Source organism: Dendrobates tinctorius, unplaced genomic scaffold (genome assembly GCF_039654945.1).
Source record: "Dendrobates tinctorius isolate UK_male_01 unplaced genomic scaffold, ASM3965494v1 ptg000211l, whole genome shotgun sequence".
In the NCBI taxonomy this organism is placed as follows: domain Eukaryota; kingdom Metazoa; phylum Chordata; class Amphibia; order Anura; family Dendrobatidae; genus Dendrobates; species Dendrobates tinctorius.
The window spans coordinates 8,497,169-8,516,510 of record NW_027361878.1 but is presented as its reverse complement, the minus strand read 5'-3'; the positions used below and the strand labels follow the sequence as shown (position 1 = coordinate 8,516,510).

Sequence of the window (19,342 nt, the reverse complement as noted above, 5' to 3'; positions counted from 1 at the left end):
GCACAGATTTTGATAGAATAGTTTGTGGGCGACATTTGTGGAGCCCCTAAGGTGCCAGAACAGCAGAAAAACCCCAAAAGTGACCCCCATTGTAGAAATTGCACCGCTCATTTAATTAATTTACGGCTGCAGTGACTGTTTTGTAACATCCACTCCAGGTTTTTTTTCTGGGGAATTGCAAATCTGCCAGTCTCGTATCCATACATTGTGTCCCCGTACACTATAGAGCCCCCACATACTGTATCGCCCCCATACACTGCACCCAGCTTGTGCGTCTGGTGACACACAGCCTGTAAATGAAGTGTCTTCTCTCCATTACAATAATGCCAAATATGTGGCCGCCTACTGTGGTTTAGGCACATGGGGCTCAGTAGGGGGTATTTGGATTTGGGAGTGCAGAATTCACTGGATTTTATTTGAGGGGGCAGGAGCCATGTTGATTTGCCAGATTCTTTGCTCTAGCAGTAACGTGGGAACCCCCTATAGCTCCAGTGACAGAAGAAGGACCTGAGTAGGGGATGGTTTTATGCAGGGTAAATTAGGATTTTTATGGGTAACATTTTGGGGTACCTAATATTTTTCAATCGCTTCCAGTATAAGGCTGGAATCCCATTCTTGTGTTCTATGGTGAGCAATTCTGTCATGGGTTTTTGTGTCAATCCCACAAAAATGCAATTCAGATGAACCCCCCAACTGAACCACCCACATTCCATGGTTTTCCACTTTCATAATTACTAAACAGCATCTATTTGCACAGAGAGGCCCATGTAAGATTCTATTAGAAGAATCCATGATGACATCATTCATGATGATCGGCCATTATGACATCACTCATGATATCGCCCAGTATGTCATCACTCATGATATCGCCTATTATGACATCACACATGATATCGCCTATTATGACATCACTCATGATATCGCCCAGTATGTCATCACTCATGATATCGCCTATTATGACATCACACATGATATCGCCTATTATGACATCACTCATGATATCGCCCAGTATGTCATCACTCATGATATCGCCTATTATGACATCACACATGATATCGCCTATTATGACATCACACATGATGTTGGCCATTATGACATCACGGAACACAGTCTCTACTTATACAATGCACACAGTGTCACAGGTGTCATTATTTGACTCCATAGTTGGTGGACTGTGCGCTCTTGCAGTTACTCACTATGACTGATTATCTTCTAGATAACCTTCAGGTAGACGCACTATGGGAGATTATTTCCAACAATAACCCCGACACTGCGCTTCTACCACCCGATGGCGTCCTCAGCTTCACTCACCGGCTGGTGATAGCGCTGGTAATGGACTGCCTGACCAAACACTACCAAGGTCATATTACCTCAGAGTATCTGAGCGATTTACCTCAGAACATCAGGACGTTACTGCAGCAGGTAAGTGGCGCACAAATCTCCATAATAATAGATAATAATGGCGGGATAGAAGATTCTTCTTTCCTCTCATATAAAACACGACGAATCTCCAAATATGGAGTCATTGTATCTGCAGACAGAGGAGCAAATGTCACATAAAATGGCCGCATCCATTGTGACCTTTCTGACCTCAGGATTTTCATTTTTATTTCTTTTCTTTTTTATAGGCTGAAACAAGAGTTCAACATGGCGATTTGTCTTCTATTAAGGAACTCGCCCAAAAAGTCCTGTCTGCACTGGAACGCCCGGCCCGCTCATCGGAACGCCTGGTAAGGACCAGTCTTCTCTATCACATGTCCTTGTTTTCTCATCTTCTCCAGATCACCAGTCAGATATTAGAAGATCTGGTGTTAGATCTTACAGGCCTCCCTGTCAGCTCCTGGCAGGCACAGCACATTTATGGCTGCTACTCCCTAATGCTCTGTGATGGCAGTCTGTATTCTGCAGATAGTATAGATGTATAAATGTAATATGAAAACATACAAACACACCAAGTATATATAATAGTAATAGTGTATATACGCGTTAAATTGGTGTGGAGGACTATGGAGGACTATACTGTCCGGTTTCTGAGCTATTGATATCACTCATGTAATGTAAGAAGTGAAATCTTTGGCGTTGCACTATCTATATTTCTCTGCCATATCTGTGCATCATGAATTGTGGTATGTGTTAAAGGGGACAACTGAGACTCTTTCGCCCAGGGCATTCGAAAATAGGGAGCCAGCCATGTACCCATGATATAAGATGCGCAGGTAACACGGCTCTTGGGTCACGGTGCAAAGAAGTCGAAGTTTACACTGTACGTTTGACTTTTGAATCTTAATTTATCTTTATGCTCCTAAATGTGAGAATGAATAACGATATGAACATGGCGCGTTATCTGTATAGTTACGATTGCTGCATCTGTAAATGCAGGCTTAGTGCTTCCTGACTTAAGGATTTGGTGATTTAGTGAAATCTTCCACATATTAAATCTATATATTATTACTATTAGGAAACAGCAGAAGGCGACACCGAAGATGGGCAAAATCTACACCCGGGAATGATCCCTGACCCTAATACGAGTCAGCGGGAACTGACCAGCGATCTGACCACAGGTAAGCCGATCACCCGACCTTCTAGAAGGAATCTCCAGATATTATAGAGAACAGGGGATAATGGTGGATTTACTGTACTCTGTGTACAGGGAACCTGTCAGCACATGTTGCATATGAAGTACTCGTCTGACTGTCCAGGCCATTACCCTCTAATGACAGGAACCCTTTTGTTTTTTGAAATCCAATATCTCAGTCAGGAGAAATCTAACATAGAGGCCGTACACCAACCTGGATGGAAGTGCACTGGGGGGTGTGGAAGAAAATGTATGAGTGCAGTGACACGCCCCTAGTGCACTTACAGGTTAATTTGCATATGGCTTCTCTGCTTGAGCTCTCTTTTCCCATCACTCACATGTACAGTGAGGGCGATATGTTCCTGATATTTGGGATCCCTATATAATTAGTAATAATCCCATTTACAGATGTCCCACCATTTCTCCGTTATATTGCTGTATTGTGTATGTAGGATTGATGTCGTCTAATACATTTTATTTCTTCATCACTATTTTAGATCCTACTGTGATGGCGATCCCTGAGAGTGGAATCTATGAGATCCCAGAGATCCAAGAACCTGTCGCTGTAAGTATCGTAGAGGGGGATGTTTGTATATCACCAGATCATGGGGTGTGAATGACACGTCCAGTATTATCCCCCATATTACCATGGTACATCTCTATTCTAAATATAGATGATCCTATCGTGTTAGATAATAGCACTTCTACTACACGGAATCTGGCACCAGGTTATTGCTACCCATCTGAGAGCAGCATGATGTAGGGGCAGAGACCCTGATTCCAGCGATGTCACTTACTTTACTGGGTGTATCAGTTGTGATAAAATCACACTTTTCTCTGCTCCAGTTCTAGCACAGCTCTGAATGCTGAGCCATGTGTAACCCCGCCCGCACCACTGATTGGCCACTTTCTGTGTAAAGTACACTGTGAATAGGCAGAAATCCGCTAATCAGTGGTGGGGGCAGGGTTACACAGAGCAATAGGACTATGTGGCACAAGATTAGTCCTATAGTGATAATCTCTTGCTGATTAAACACTGATTTTAATAAAACGACACACAGCCTAGTAATGGACACGTCGCTGGAATCAGGATTTCAGCGCCTACATCATGCTGTTCTTAGATTACATATATAAAAAAACCTGCTGACAGATTTACTTTAAATTTTCATCTGTGATCTCCCATACTATTCAGCATTGTACAATGATTCCATTGTATGGAGGATCCCCCCTTAACACGCTAATGACCTATGACATGCTATGTCCTTGGCACATGAGAGCTCATCTGATCAGCTGTCATGTGCCCCTAACAGCCGCAGGTGGAATCGCAATCCACCCAGGGCTGCTAACCTGTTAAATGCCGCTGTCAAACTCAGACAGCAGCATTTAAAATGGCTGCCCCGGAAGCACATCTTAGCTCTGCCCATTGGCGCCCATGTCACATGACTGCTGAGGGGTCGGCACTCATAGCAGATCAGCATTTTTGCTACACATAGCCCTGCTACGTGTAACACAAGCGATCAGAAGATCGCAGCTTCTAGGCTACCATGGAGACTATTGAAGCAAGTAAAATGTGAGAAAAAACGTTTTTTAAAAAAAATGTAATACAAAATTTCAACTTACCCCATTTTCCCCCATTCAAAACAAAACAATTAAAAAAAATATGGAAACACCCGATCTATCAAAATACAAGAAGAATTAATCCGGTAAATTGTAAAACGAGAAAAAATATCAAAACTCCAGAATTACCATTCTTTGGTCGCTGCAACATTGCAATAAATGCAATACCGGGAAATCAAAACATCGTATCTATCTAAAAATGTTATCAATAAAAACGTCAGCTCGGCCTGCAAAAAATAAGCCCTCACCCAGCCCCAGATAATGAAAAGTGGAGACACTGTGGGACTCGGAAAATGGCGCCATTGCTTTGTTTATATTTTGACAAAGTTTGAACGCAAAAACGGAAACACCCCTGTTCCTTATGGGGTTAAATGACATCCGCGTCTGCGGAGCGTTCTGCTTGTATCGTCCCCTACATTCAATCACTGTAAATCTCCTGGGACATAGTATAGGAGGGAGACGTTTTTGTATCTGGAGCTTTTTATCTGAATATCACTTCTTATTTTTTTTCTAGGGAGCGATCGAATCATTGATCCCAGCGAGGAAGCCGCGTATAAGCAACTTTGAACTATCCAAACTGATCGGCACTGGAGCTTTTGGGTGAGATTTCTGTTGGTGATAATCCCCATTTCTCAGGGTTCCCTATGACAACACTTCTGCCTCTGTGCTCTGCCATTCAGTGTTATCATAGGGAAATGATCGGCGTCCACGTCACTGTTCACACCTAATTCTCACTATTCAGCTCATTTATAGACAGCGGACCATACTGACCTATAACAGGTGGCACTGGAAGGACCTGTGCACACATTGCAGACTTGTCGCTTTTTTTCGTGTTTTTTCTGCTCAGATTTGTTACAAAACCTGAGGGATTTCATGATGCCAGAAAAGTGACAGAGATTCCTGAAGTCTCATGCACACGATGCCGTCTTTCCATTTAAATCTGCACATGTCAATTCCTTCAGCATTTTTTCTGCAGATTTCACATATAATAATGAGTGGGGGGAAAATCTGCGAAAAAAACGCAGGTAAAAAATGTATCAAAAAACGTCAAAAATGCGCCTATTTTGTACATCGTTTTTCCTGCTTAGAAATGCAGATATGGGGTAAAAATTCCTGCAGTAAATACTTAATATGGGCACATCCCCTTATGGAAAGGGAATAAAATAATATATCCCATTCACCTGTCCTAGACCCCATCTGTTCTCATGTTGCTGCCTCCACCAGAGGTTCCTCCTCAGCAGACTTTGGTTTTTTGGGGCTCCATTATGGAGCTGATAAGGGTAACTGGCTACACATGGTCACGTGAGGACTGACACGATATTGACGTCAATGACATCTGCACCCAACACCCTCCACCATGACCACGTGAGTCCAATCACTGGCCTCAGCACCAGAACGGGGCGCCAGAACAACCAAGACTGGCACAGAGGATACAGACCTGCAGTGATGGACAGGTGGGAGCCTCGGACAGGGGGTAGAATGTGTTGCATTATTTTTTAACTACTTCCATCCTCTCCATTTATTACGCCTTAGGGTGTGGGAGGAGCAGAATAATGGTCTTACAGCAACTAGAGGAAATTCAATTTGGACTAAATTTTCCGTGGACAGAATCCTATCTTCTGGTCAATTATAGAGCATCTGCCCAAGAAGATTCTCTCCTCTAATGTGACTTGTGTGCGGCTCCGACAGACATGGCATTGTGCAGAGCTCCATAGTTGATCTATGTAGTGCTACTTTATTAATTTCTAGAAATGTATCTCCAGTGACGGCCGGACTTACAGAAGATCATATAATCACTTCTATAGATGGACTGTTAATAAGGATTGATTATTAACCATGGATTGTCTTTTTCTCCAGGTCTGTCCACTTAGTGCGCCATAAAGACTTGCGCCAGATCTTTGCAATGAAGACAATGGAAAAGCGGCACCTGTATACTCGAAAAAGGCTGGAATTGGCCTTTCTGGAGAGGGACATCTTAACATTTGCTGATTGTCCCTTTGTGGTCTCCATGCTCTGCTCCTTTCCAACTAAATATCACCTCTGTATGGTCACGGAGTATGTAGAAGGTAGGACATGTGCATTATATTCTAGTCAATCCATGTCTGCTTACATCTTATCATATAATTAGGATTTGTCCAGGTGGTTGGTTCCATCACTACAGAGCATTTACTATAGGTTATATATTACTTAGCTGCCCGGAAATCCATTGATCAGTGTGCAGAGGTACTATGGGGCCCATGATTGGAAGGGGACCTGGCGCCACTTGGCATTGGGCCACATCACTCCTCCTATCATCACAATTTTAGAGTAGCCGTATCCTCAGAATACTGATGAACAGAATGGTGCATCAGGAAGCCAAAAGCCCCCCGATCCACCAATCAGCCCGCGGTTGTGAGACTGTGGTCTCCGTACACTGCGGGTGCAAAGTAGTCACAGCATCCCGCCTGTAGTGTGGAGTCTCCGTACTCACACTGTACTGACCAGAGCAGCATGCCGTGGGAATGGGGCGAGGAGAATAGTGCTTTTTTTAATTTCAGCATTTGTGGGGGCCATAATACTGATTGGGTGGCTGTGGGGGACATAGTAATCTGTGAGAGGCTTTGGGAGCCTGCTAATGCTCCATATTGACTTGTCGACTGTGAATGCCCCTGTACTGAGTGGGGTCTTCATACTGAGTGGTGTGCTGTGGGGGTCCTTATTCTGTGTGGGGGGTCCTCATTCTGAGTTAGGGTCTGAATTATGTGTGAGAGGCTGTAGGGGCCATTATACTGAGTGGGGACATGTGGAGACCTTTATATTGTGGCAGGGTCTGTTTGGGACATTATACTGAGAATAGGGACTGTGGGCGCCATGATACTGAGTGGGGGCACACTGAGCATACCAGTATCTGCAGTATCTACAGCTATAGAGAAGATGTGATATCACTTTGGGTTATTAGTTACATGGAACACATTTCACCACTACTGTAGTCTAATATTATGTGCACTATTCATTATATCTGTATATATTCTCTCCTGCCAAATCTCTGCTCACTCCTCATTATACATCACGGTGATCTGCTTTATAAACCCCTCACCGGTCATATTTCCTTTTTTCTACAGGTGGAGACTGTCAGACCCTATTAGACACCAGGCGTCGTTTACCTGTCCCCTTGGCCCGCTTGTACTTTGCAGAAGCGGTTGTTGCTGTAGAATACTTGCACAGCCATGGGGTGGTGCACAGAGACCTGAAGCCACGGAAGTAAGTGCCCACTGCAATATAATATAGGAAGTTATCATTTATTATCACATAGTCTCCAAGGTTAAAACCATCTTTTCTTTCACAGCCTCCTGATAACATCTTCTGGACACATTAAAGTTGCTGATTTTGGAATTTCAAAAGTTGGTGTCATGATACCAAAAACCAACACCTACAAGCAATCAGCAGAGGACATCAGCGGAGAGTTCCGGGACCATGAGGTTGGCATCACTTACAGAAACACAGCTTGTTCTTTACTAATCTCATCACACTATTGTTTCTTCTCTGCATTCTTCATTTCTAGAAATCTTTTCCGCTGATATTTTATCTTCTGTCATTGTGTTTTTATGTGAGAACTTGTCATCATAATGGTATCATCAATCTCATCTCCTTCTTGTGTTGGTTTCCAGGTCGCTGGCACCCCAAGTTATATAGCCCCAGAGGTCATCCTGAAAGAAGGCTATGGAAGACCTATTGACTGGTGGTCAATGGGCATCATACTATATCAATTTCTTGTGGGATTTCTACCATTTTGTGGGAAATCTGTAAAAGTGATTTTTAAAAATATTGTTGATGGTAAGTGGAATAATCCAATCATTGCTTTGATTGGTTACATTAGTTTACTTATTTCCTTAGTTGTAGCTTACAGTCCAATTAAGATGTTTTATTTTCTGTATTTTTCTCTATAACAGGAGACGTACATTGGAATCGTAATCCAGTTCCTCCCTTTGATGCTCGGTGCCTCATCACTGAATTGCTCAGAAAAAATCCTACACATAGACTTGGGACAGGTAAAAATTTGCTTATTACAGATAGGACATATTGCTCAGGTCTATGAAAATCAGCATTTCTCTATCAGCTCATCCATTTCTAATTCTTCATAATATGACTTTCCGTAAATTTCCTTCATGTTTGCTCAGAAATGTCATTAGTTCAGATTAACTTAATCAGTTCAGAAATGGAACAGTCTCTGACAATATCCGCAACCCTTTTGTTTTGTATTTTCCAGCAGGAGCATTTGAGATCAAAGGTCATCCATTCCTGAAAGACTTAGACTTTAACAACCTTCTAAGTCAGAAGCCGATGTATGTTCCTCAGCTTAGATCAAACGTGTACACAAGCTTCTCTATCAGTAAGTAGAAGGAGACGTCATCTAGACTAAGCAGCTGTTTGCCTCGTCTACCATAGTTTGAGACAATCGGTTCCCATTAATATTACAGACAAATGATGACTGTGTTATATTGACATCCTCTAACAATACTTCATTACCTATGTCTTGTAGATCACTCTGTTATAAGCGAATATCTGATCTCAGAGGATGATGACAATAAGAGCTTTGTTAACTCCCCAAATTTTACATCTTCTTCTGAATGGCTTTCTAAAGTAAGTATGAGAATAACAAATCCAAAAAAATGCAAAAAAAAATACATCTAAAAGTAAAAAAAAGTATTTCATATCTTCTTGTTGTCCGTATTTAGCTCTGTACCACCGCTTCCAGGAGGATGAATAATGAGGATCCCAAGTCCCCTCCAGAGTTTACCCCAGAATCCAGCACAGACATCTCAGAGATGTGAGTAGTAGATTATAGGGTCATTACTTGGAATTCCAGGCTGATATATGTGCACAACTCCAAATATAGGAAATAAATACCATGGTATCAAATACAGCATCAATCGCCCCATTATTAGCAATCACTGTGCTTTGGCTTCAGAAACTGCTGATGGTAACATATCATAATTGCAGCCAGTCATGCTCTTTTAGTGTTGCCCACACAGTAGGAGAGATGTACTACTACATGCCAGCCATTCTTTATAGTTGTTTTTCGCTCTTTTCTATAGAAGGTACTTTTGAGCAGGAAACTTTCCCCACTATACCTGTCATATGTCCCAATAGGCCTTATAGTTGATGTTAATCTAGTGAGACAACCCCTTTTATATTGCATTTACTTGTGATTTACATGTTTTTGTTCTTCCAAACAGGCAGAAAGAATCTTTTCTTGCATCTACTAGAGATGATGCTATGACAAGTTTGCCATCCTCGTCCCCATTGTCAGGTATGTACATGTCTACAGCACAACAAATGAGAATGTTGACTTCAAGTCTCAAATATTTCCACGTTTTTTCTGTAATTGCTCTCCTATGTTGTCCATGTTTCATGGATCCCAATTATGTTGCCCATAGGCCCATACATTTCAATAATTTTGTACAGCTTTCCAAGATTACCAGATCATTCATGTGGAGCAGATGTTATCTGTCAGTGATGGGATCGTCACATGTATGATGGCTGACAATGATCGCTGACTTCTGTAGGATAACATTCCTCTGCCGCTAGCGCACAGTAGTATCATGTAATAAGGCGTCCCGTTACTTACATTGCACTGGTAAACAGTGATTTTGGTGCCAACGATGTCGTAACGGTTTTATATTAAGTTTATTGAGCTGATTAAAAATATTACTTTGATTTTGCCAGATTGGCAATAGTTTTTGAAATATTTAATAATTACAATAGAATTCTAACCTCAAAAAAACGGCTTTTATAGCATTGAAAGCCTACAAATTGAAATATAAAATAATTGCATAGGATATTTCATTACCTAAGACGCTGTTAAAGAGTCAAAAGACCAAAAGCCATTGCTTTTGTTATCACACACAAGTCGCATTGGGGGAAATCATTATTTTCATGGATGAATTATTGTCACGCTGTGACGGTTTTCGGCAACTAAAGGGGGCCTCAAACTGTCCCTGGAACTGGTACCTCAACCATTCCTGTCCAGGGGTACTCTTGAAGGTAGAGAGGCCTGAGTCTCTACCAGCCTAGAAATGGTTGTTAACCTCTTCAGCACCAAAGGAAACTAAATCCATTTATTATGGGGCATAAACATATGGAAGATCTGCGATTCACAATACCAAGTGATCTTCTAACATCAGATCTCCTAGGAGGATGTGACACACTCGTTACAATTATCTCAAAAACTAGAACCAATTCAGCTGAAGTAATGGTGATCAACAGACCGTCACGACAGGAAAACATAGCATTACCCTATGTGTTAGATTTCCCCCTCCTGAAGGGGTTAAATGGTGGGAAAAAAGCTTTCTCTCTTTCTGCCTTGGTATGTACTCAAAAGTGCTTTGCAGGTGGTTGGCTAGCAAACCTGGCCAGTCAGAGGATCATAGCAGGGGAAGGATAGGTTTCCTTCCCTGTGAACGGTCTCTGATTGGTGTATGTATTTGTAAGGGGATGTAAAAATACTCGTTATGCACGTCCCTTTTACTGTATATATAATGTATGTACGTATTATTTACCAATATGTCTAGCGTTAGAACGCTGCTATGTATATAATGATATTTATATATTTGCTGTTACGTGTATTTAGTGTAAAGAGAGAGTGCAGTACTAAAATTAGAACACTAGAGGGGAGCATTATAGTTTAGTAGTAAGGCATATAGGAACTCAATAGCTTTGGTAAATAGTTAAATGTAGGAAGGGCACGGTGGATAAGACAGGGCGTACTTCCTGATAGTTTCAGTTGGGGCCAGGGGGCTCATTAGCTCAGGTGGGCTGGCTAACCCTGGGCAACACCGTGTCACGCAATGTTAGGATAAGCTTAAGGCCCAGCTATTCAGAATTTGTGACCAGGATTACGTCAAAAGGATCTACAGCTGCAGTACTAGCGGTGCAGTATTAGTGGGACTGCAGTTGCTAGTGAAGACTAAGCAGTACGGCCAGGTCACTCATCATGTGGCAGCTTATTGCGTGGGCCAATGCCCTCAGAACCGGGGCGAAATGGCTGAGGGAACCCCCAATCAGAGTAAGGCTGCGCACAAAGGACGCTGAGAGACCGAATGGCATGATCCATCCCAGAAGCGAGCTTAGTGACAAAGAGAAGGAAAGGGACAGAGGAGAAGCTGTATGTTGTGAAACCTGATGATGATGATGCTGGAAAGAATATGGATATGCTGTGTACAAATCTCAGTAAAGTTACTCAGTTGAAAGTTGAACTGGACTGTGGCTCATTTTATACCAAAGCGGAACAAGGAATCCTCCAGAAAGGTACTGAGGACCCCAATGGTGCAGAGGAAGGAGCTACAGGTACGCAGAATGATGGATAGTGTGTTTATGTGATGGGAGGTCAGGGTGCACTAATACAAATGTTGGCAGCCATGACTACCACCCTGTACCACCCTCACATATTAGTAAATAAAAATGGAGAGGGGGATAAAAGAGGTCCATGTCTGACCTTCCGTGTTTTGCTAGCAGAAGTCCTGCCCCACCGTTCATTTTGTTATGGCCTTAGGGTTAGTCATTCAGGGATCTGAATAAACAGGAAGTTGGGATTAATGGGCTTGAGCCTTTTGGCCAAGCTGCGGAGATTGGTTAAAGTTTTTGAGTATAATAAGTTACAAAATTCTTTGGTGGCCACTTTTTATCCAGTAAGTCACTGTGTCATAGTCGTATTTTATGCGCTGTGTAGGTATTGGGATTAAGTGATATTGTGTAATGCCGTGAGACTTATTAATTCAGCACTCTCAAAATACCCTAAATCCATTAAAAAAAACCTTGACACCTGAAAAAAATGTTTTTTTTGTAGATTTGTGTTACAAGCAGATACACAGCAGATCCTAAAAGAATATTCTGTTAGTAAGAGGTTTTTTGTTTACTTTCTGATCAGGAAATGAAGCTCACGAGGAAAGAAAATCTTCAATTTATTTGAGTATAGAGCAACAAGACTCAGAAAATGAAGAAATGGGGGAAGAGAGGCAAGGTAGGTGTGAGGATCAGCTCCATGTTGTGTGATGTCAGGCAGTGAGAATAATTCATGTGGAGCAGATGACATCTGTCAGTGATGGGATTGTCACATGTATGATGGCTGACAGTGATCCCTGACCTCTGTATAAGATTCCTCTGACGTCACAGTGACCGCACAATAGTACCATGTAACATGGAGTCCCATCACTTACATTATAGCTACAAAGCAGATCTTATAATACATTGTTAGTAACGATTTTTTTACTTTCTGATCAGAAATTCCAGCTCCCAAAATGAAATCTTCAATATATTTGAGTATAGAAGAGCAAAACTCAAAACATGAAGAAAAGGATGAAAAGAGGCAAGGTAGGTGTGAGGATCAGCTCCATGTTGTGTGATGTCAGGCAGTGAGAATAATTCACGTGGAGCAGATGTTATTGGAGATGGGCAGACCCATGGATGTTCGGGTCCCTGGGTTTCTGCTGAACTTTGGTTTAGTACCAGTATAGTACCCGAACATGATCCCTAACCCGGATGGTTTGAAACCCATTGACGTGAATGGGGAGTCCAAGCATCCCGCGGTTCCCATGCTGTCTTATTTACGACAGCATGGGAAACCGGCTCTTACTGGTGGTAACCATACTGAAGTCACCGACAGTCAGAGCCCAGGGCATTGCTGACACCGCCAGTCAGAGCCCAGGGCATTGCTGACACTGCCAGTCAGAGCCCAGAGCATTGCTGACACCGCCAGTCAGAGCCCAGGGCATTGCTGACACCGCCAGTCAGAGCCCAGAGCATTGCTGACACCGCCAGTCAGAGCCCAGGGCATTGCTGACACCGCCAGTCAGAGCCCAGAGCATTGCTGACACCGCCAGTCAGAGCCCAGGGCATTGCTGACACCGCCAGTCAGAGCCCAGGGCATTGCTGACACCGCCAGTCAAAGCCCAGGGCATTGCTGACACCGACAGTCAGAGCCCAGGGCATTGCTGACACCGACAGTCAGAGCCCAGGGCATTGCTGACACCGACAGTCAGAGCCCAGGGCATTGCTGACACCGACAGTCAGAGCCCAGGGCATTGCTGACACCGACAGTCAGAGCCCAGGGCATTGCTGACACCGACAGTCAGAGCCCAGGGCATTGCTGACACCGACAGTCAGAGCCCAGGGCATTGCTGACACCGACAGTCAGAGCCCAGGGCATTGCTGACACCGACAGTCAGAGCCCAGGGCATTGCTGACACCGACAGTCAGAGCCCAGGGCATTGCTGACACCGACAGTCAGAGCCCAGGGCATTGCTGACACTGACAGTCAGAGCCCAGGGCATTGCTGACACCGACAGTCAGAGCCCAGGACATTACTGACCGCAGTGGGTTTCCACGCTGTCACACAGGACAGCGTGTGAGCGTGCGGCTGTTACCGGCGGTGAAAAGGTTACCATCGGTCAGGCGTCAGCTGATAACTACTGCTGTCATAGTGTTGCCTACTCTCGCTGATAGCAGTGAGAGCAGGCATTGCTGATGATAGTATTCACCAGCTGGTGCCTGTGTATCAGCCAGAACACAATGACAGTAGTGTGAATCCGGCTCCTGCGACGAGAGCTGATGTTAGTAACCTTATCGTTGTGGGACATGGGATCGATTTACAGTAGATTATTTTATTTTTTTAAGGTAAAAAATGGGTAAAAGAGGGTTGGCAAGTGATTTTTACAATTAAAGGACTTTGCCTCTAATGGATGCACGTATTTTTGGGCAGATGCGGGCTGCATTTTTAGGCTAGGGAGGGTTAAATATCCATGGACCTTCCCAGCATGAAAATACCAGCCCCCAGCTGTCTGCTTTACATTGGCTGGCTATCAAAAATAGGGGTAACCCACGACATTTAAAAAAAAAAATAATTTAAATAAAAAAAAAGTTGGGGGGGCGATGATCATAAATTATCCCCGACCTCTTTATGAATAAGATTCCTCTGCCGTTCGGCCACAGTGAATGCACAATAGTAACATGTAATAAGTCATCCCTTTACTTACATTATAGATACAAAGTAGAAACTCTAAGAATACATTGTTACTGATGTTTTTGTTCTTTTACATTCTGATCAGAAAATGAAGCTCACGAAGACAGAAAATCTTCCATACATTTGAGTATTGAGCAACAAACCTCAGAAAATGAAGAAAAGGGGGAAAAGAGACAAGGTAGGTGTGAGGATCAGCTCCATGTTGTGTGATGTCAGGCAGTGAGAATAATTCATGTGGAGCAGATGACATCTGTCAGTGATGGGATTGTCACATGTATGATGGCTGACAATGATTGATCCCTGACCTCTGTATGATAAGATTCCTCTGCCGTTCGGCTGCAGTGACCGCACAATAGTACCATTTAATAAGTTGTCGCTTTACTTACATTATAGATACAAAGCAGATCCTATAAGAATTTATTGTTACTGATCTTTTTTACTTTCTGATCAGAATTTCCAGCTCAAGAGGAAAGAAAATCTGAAAATAATCTGAGTATAGACCAACAAAACTCAAAAAATGAAGACAAGAAGGGAAAGAAACAACGTAAGTGTGAGGATCAGCTCCATGTTGTGTGATGTCAGACAGTGAGAATAATTCATGTGGAGCAGATGACATCTGTCAGTGATGGGATTGTCACATGTATGATGGCTGACAATGATTGATCCCTGACCTCTGTATGATAAGATTCCTCTGCCGATCGGCTGCAGTGACCGCACAATAGTACCATTTAATAAGTTGTCGCTTTACTTACATTATAGATACAAAGCAGATCCTATAAGAATTTATTGTTACTGATCTTTTTTACTTTCTGATCAGAATTTCCAGCTCAAGAGGAAAGAAAATCTGAAAATAGTCTGAGTGTAGACCAACAAAACTCAAAAAATGAAGACAAGAAGAGAAAGAAACAACGTAAGTGTGAGGATCAGCTCCGTGTTGTGTGATGTCAGACAGTGAGAATAATTCATGTGGAGCAGATTACATCTGTCAGTGATGGGATTGTCACATGTATGATGGCTGACAATGATCCCTGACCTCTGTATAAGATTCCTCTGCCATTCAGCCACAATGACCGTACATTAGTATCATGCAATATGGAGTCCCATCACTTACATTATATTTACATCTCTTCTCATAGGTTCCCGGTTCCGCCGGATCTTATCATCCTGCCGGCGTGGATTATCCAGGGTTGCTCGCGCATTTGCGAGTTGTTCCTGTCGCCCCAGCACCATCTAAAAGACTGGAAACCTCCACATCTAGCGCCCTGAAGTACAGCAGACCCACCACCACTGCTGGAAGGACCTTCACCATCTACCTGTGGCCTTCTGACTGTTACATCTTCACCCGGACAAGTTTTGCCTCTGTCACCAGGCTCCGCGGTATTCATACTGCCTGACTTGGCTTTTACTGATCACCTGGCATCTGACCCTGGCATTCTTCCTGACTATGATTTCGTTCATCCCTTAACCTTCTATCCTATTATTAATAAAAAAAATAGCTAAAAGCCATTACTGTTGCTCTGATTCCTTTTCATCTTGAACTCACAACTAATTGTAAGTCGCTAATTGCTCTTCATGTCACTAAATGCATTTGTCATTATCCTGAATGCAGCAGTCAGGCTCATATTTCTGTCCAGCAGCTACACCGATGCCTCCACACAGTACCAGTCATTGCACTCTCCCACAAAGCTCTCCACAGTGCTGCACTGTCCTACAACTCCCCCGTTTGTCACTTTACTACCATATCAACACTCCAATCAGCTAAGAATAGCATCCTCCATAATCAGGTTCTCTCACAACTTTTTCTGTTCTGCACCAGCTCTCAAGAGTGCACTACTCCAGACAATCAGGTTCACTCCCATTGTCTATGGATTTAAGTGTGCAGTAAATACAGATAATTTTAGGCAGGACTATTAAGTCATCACAGTAATCTCAGTTTTGCCCACTGCACTCAGTAGCACTCAATATCTGCACATACACAGATACTGGCTGGTGACATGTTCATGCAGTCTTAACTCCTCGAAGATATGAAAACAAACCAAGAACACGTTTAATATGGTGAGACAAAGTCACTGGTAAAGTATTGGAGGAGGAGATATTTATAACTGCAGTCGTTTGCCTCAGTGATATGAACCTAGGAAAATGCTCCAGCACACAATGTGCTGAGAGGGGTTAATCAGCCATGTTTAGGGCAGGGGTGAGTGAACAGCTATAGAGTGGGTGGAGTCCAGAGGATGAATACACAGAATTCTGCTCATTCAGTGTTGGGTACCTGGAGGTGCAAGCTCCAGAGCTGTGTTTTCATAATAAGGAAAGCTGAGTTTGTTTATTCCTGAGCGGGCAGATCCCTGCAGCAACACGGGCTGTTCCATAAGTTATGTTTATGGTTTCCCATTAGGCCCAAAAGGCCGTGTTTGTATTGCTAATGTTGCACTGTTTATGCAGTACCTTCATTAAAATAGTGAAAGATTTAAGAAACAGCGTTCCTGTGTCCACCTCTACGTGCAGCCAAGTATTACGCCACTTTTATGGAGCGACAATAAAACATTGAAAACCAAAGATAAAATGGATTTTACAGGAAAAAATGTTGGGAAAGTTATTTCCTGCATAGTGACTTGTAAATAAGGCAAAAAAAAAAGAGAAGAGAAAAAAGCCCTCCACCCCTTACACTAAACATTCACTCCATCTGTTTGATATATCTGCTGTGGATGCAATCGTCCTCTTACGATTTGCAGACTTCCCTGCTGGTCTGTCCATGCTGGGAGCGAAGTTATCGCGCACTTGGGTGGTGCAACTACACATGGTGGTTGCTCGTGTGCGTTAGTGAGTGATGTGGGAACACAGGACGCCGCGCTTTCCACTCGTTCTGCGGGCCGGCAGACATGGAACACTATATTCCGGATGCCGGGCCCCCTCTCTTCTGCTCATCAGGGCCCCAGAGACAGGATTCGGCCTGTTCAGTAACTGGACATGTGTACTCAGATGCATGTTCAGTTAAAATCTATACTCCCGCACTGCAACAGCCTCCAGCCAATCACAAGCAGGCACATGACATCAGCGCGCACGTCGCCAGCGTATGACGTCACTGCTATATGCAGATGAATTGAGAAGAGACCACTGGACATCGACCATGAGAAACTTTTTTTTTCTAAAGCCACACTATGGGGGTGCACTATATTAAGCACCGTAAATATAAAAAATTGTGGGTTAGAGGTGTGGGTAAAAAACACATAAGCAATTAGATTCCAAAGTTGTCATTTCCCGGAGAATGGTGGAGGATGGGTGAACTCTGAAACCACAGAGTGTGATGTGAATGAAGACAGTAAGAGCCCTAATGTTCATACTGACAACGTTTTCAGGACATTTACCACATTAGGATGGATAGATTTTACCTGGGATTGTATCTGCCCAATATACCCTCTGCATGGGCATACATAGAAATTATGGGGCCCCATGCCAAAGTATTAATTTGCCCCCTTCCCATAATAAGATAAAAAAGAATATTCATAGAGGTCACAAAAGAGTATATCTCACAACTCTGCAGCCCTTATAATGTAATTTTCCTACTACTGAAGCCCCTAGATTCCCCTTTTCTTTGCCCACATAAAAGTGCCTCCCTAACACAGTATGATACCCAAACATTGAATTCCTCCACAGTACGATAAACCTACTGAAACCCCTCTCCCGGCAAAGTATGGCGACACCAACACTGTATGATTCCCCAACTGGGACCCCAACACAACCGTCCACACAGTATAACAGCCCCAACACAACCGTCCACACAGTAAACAGCCCCAACACAACCGTCCACACAGTATAACAGCCCCAACACAACCGTCCACGCAGTATTACAGCCCCAACACAACCGTCCACACAGTATAACAGCCCCAACACAGCCATGGACACACAGTATAACAGCCCCAACACAACCGCCCACACAGTATAACAGCCCCAACACAGCCGTCCACACAGTATAACAGCCCCAACACAACCGTCCACACAGTAAACTGCCCCAACACAACCGTCCACGCAGTATTACAGCCCCAACACAGCCATCCACACAGTATAACAGCCCCAACACAGCGGTCCACACAGTATAACAGCCCCAACACAACCGTCCACACAGTAAACTGCCCCAACACAACCGTCCACGCAGTATTACAGCCCCAACACAGCCATCCACACAGTATAACAGCCCCAACACAGCGGTCCACACAGTATAACAGCCCCAACACAACCGTCCACACAGTAAACTGCCCCAAGACAACCGTCCACACAGTATAACAGCCCCAACACAAGCGTCCACACAGTATTACAGCCCCAACACAGCCGTCCACACAGTATAACAGCCCCAACACAGCCGTTCACACAGTATAACAGCCCCAACACAACCGTCCACACAGTAAACTGCCCCAACACAACCGTCCACGCAGTATTACAGCCCCAACACAGCCGTCCACACAGTATAACAGCCCCAACACAGCGGTCCACACAGTATAACAGCCCCAACACAACGGTCCACACAGTATAACAGCCCCAACACAAGCGTCCACACAGTATTACAGCCCCAACACAGCCGTTCACACAGTATAACAGCCCCAACACAGCCGTCCACACAGTAAACTGCCCCAAGACAACCGTCCACACAGTATAACAGCCCCAACACAAGCGTCCACACAGTATTACAGCCCCAACACAGCCGTCCACACAGTATAACAGCCCCAACACAGCCGTCCACACAGTATAACAGCCCCAACACAACCGTCCACGCAGTAAACTGCCCCAACACAACCGTCCACGCAGTATTACAGCCCCAACACAAGCGTCCACACAGTATTACAGCCCCAACACAGCCGTTCACACAGTATAACAGCCCCAACACAGCCGTCCACACAGTATAACAGCCCCAACACAACCGTCCACACAGTATAACAGCCCCAACACAGCCGTCCACACAGTATAACAGCCTCAACACAGCCGTCCACACAGTGTAACAGCCCCAACACAACCGTCCACACAGTATAACAGCCCCAACACAGCCATGGACACACAGTATAACAGCCCCAACACAACCATCCACACTGTATAACAGCCCCAACACAGCCGTCCACACAGTATAACAGCCCCAACACAACCGTCCACACAGTATAACAGCC

General features: G+C 43.9%; 1 protein-coding gene and 1 long non-coding RNA gene across 2 annotated transcripts in view; one reads left to right on the top strand and one right to left on the bottom strand.

Annotated features, from left to right (window-relative positions):
- Positions 1-19,342, bottom strand: part of GATD1 (glutamine amidotransferase class 1 domain containing 1) — a 131,781-nt gene that overhangs the window by 100,975 nt on the left and 11,464 nt on the right. The window lies entirely within an intron of this gene.
- Positions 12,127-14,352, top strand: LOC141058156 (uncharacterized). The gene is made up of 3 exons (XR_012222105.1): positions 12,127-12,191; positions 12,452-12,541; positions 14,275-14,352. It is a non-coding gene; the product is annotated as an uncharacterized lncRNA (long non-coding RNA).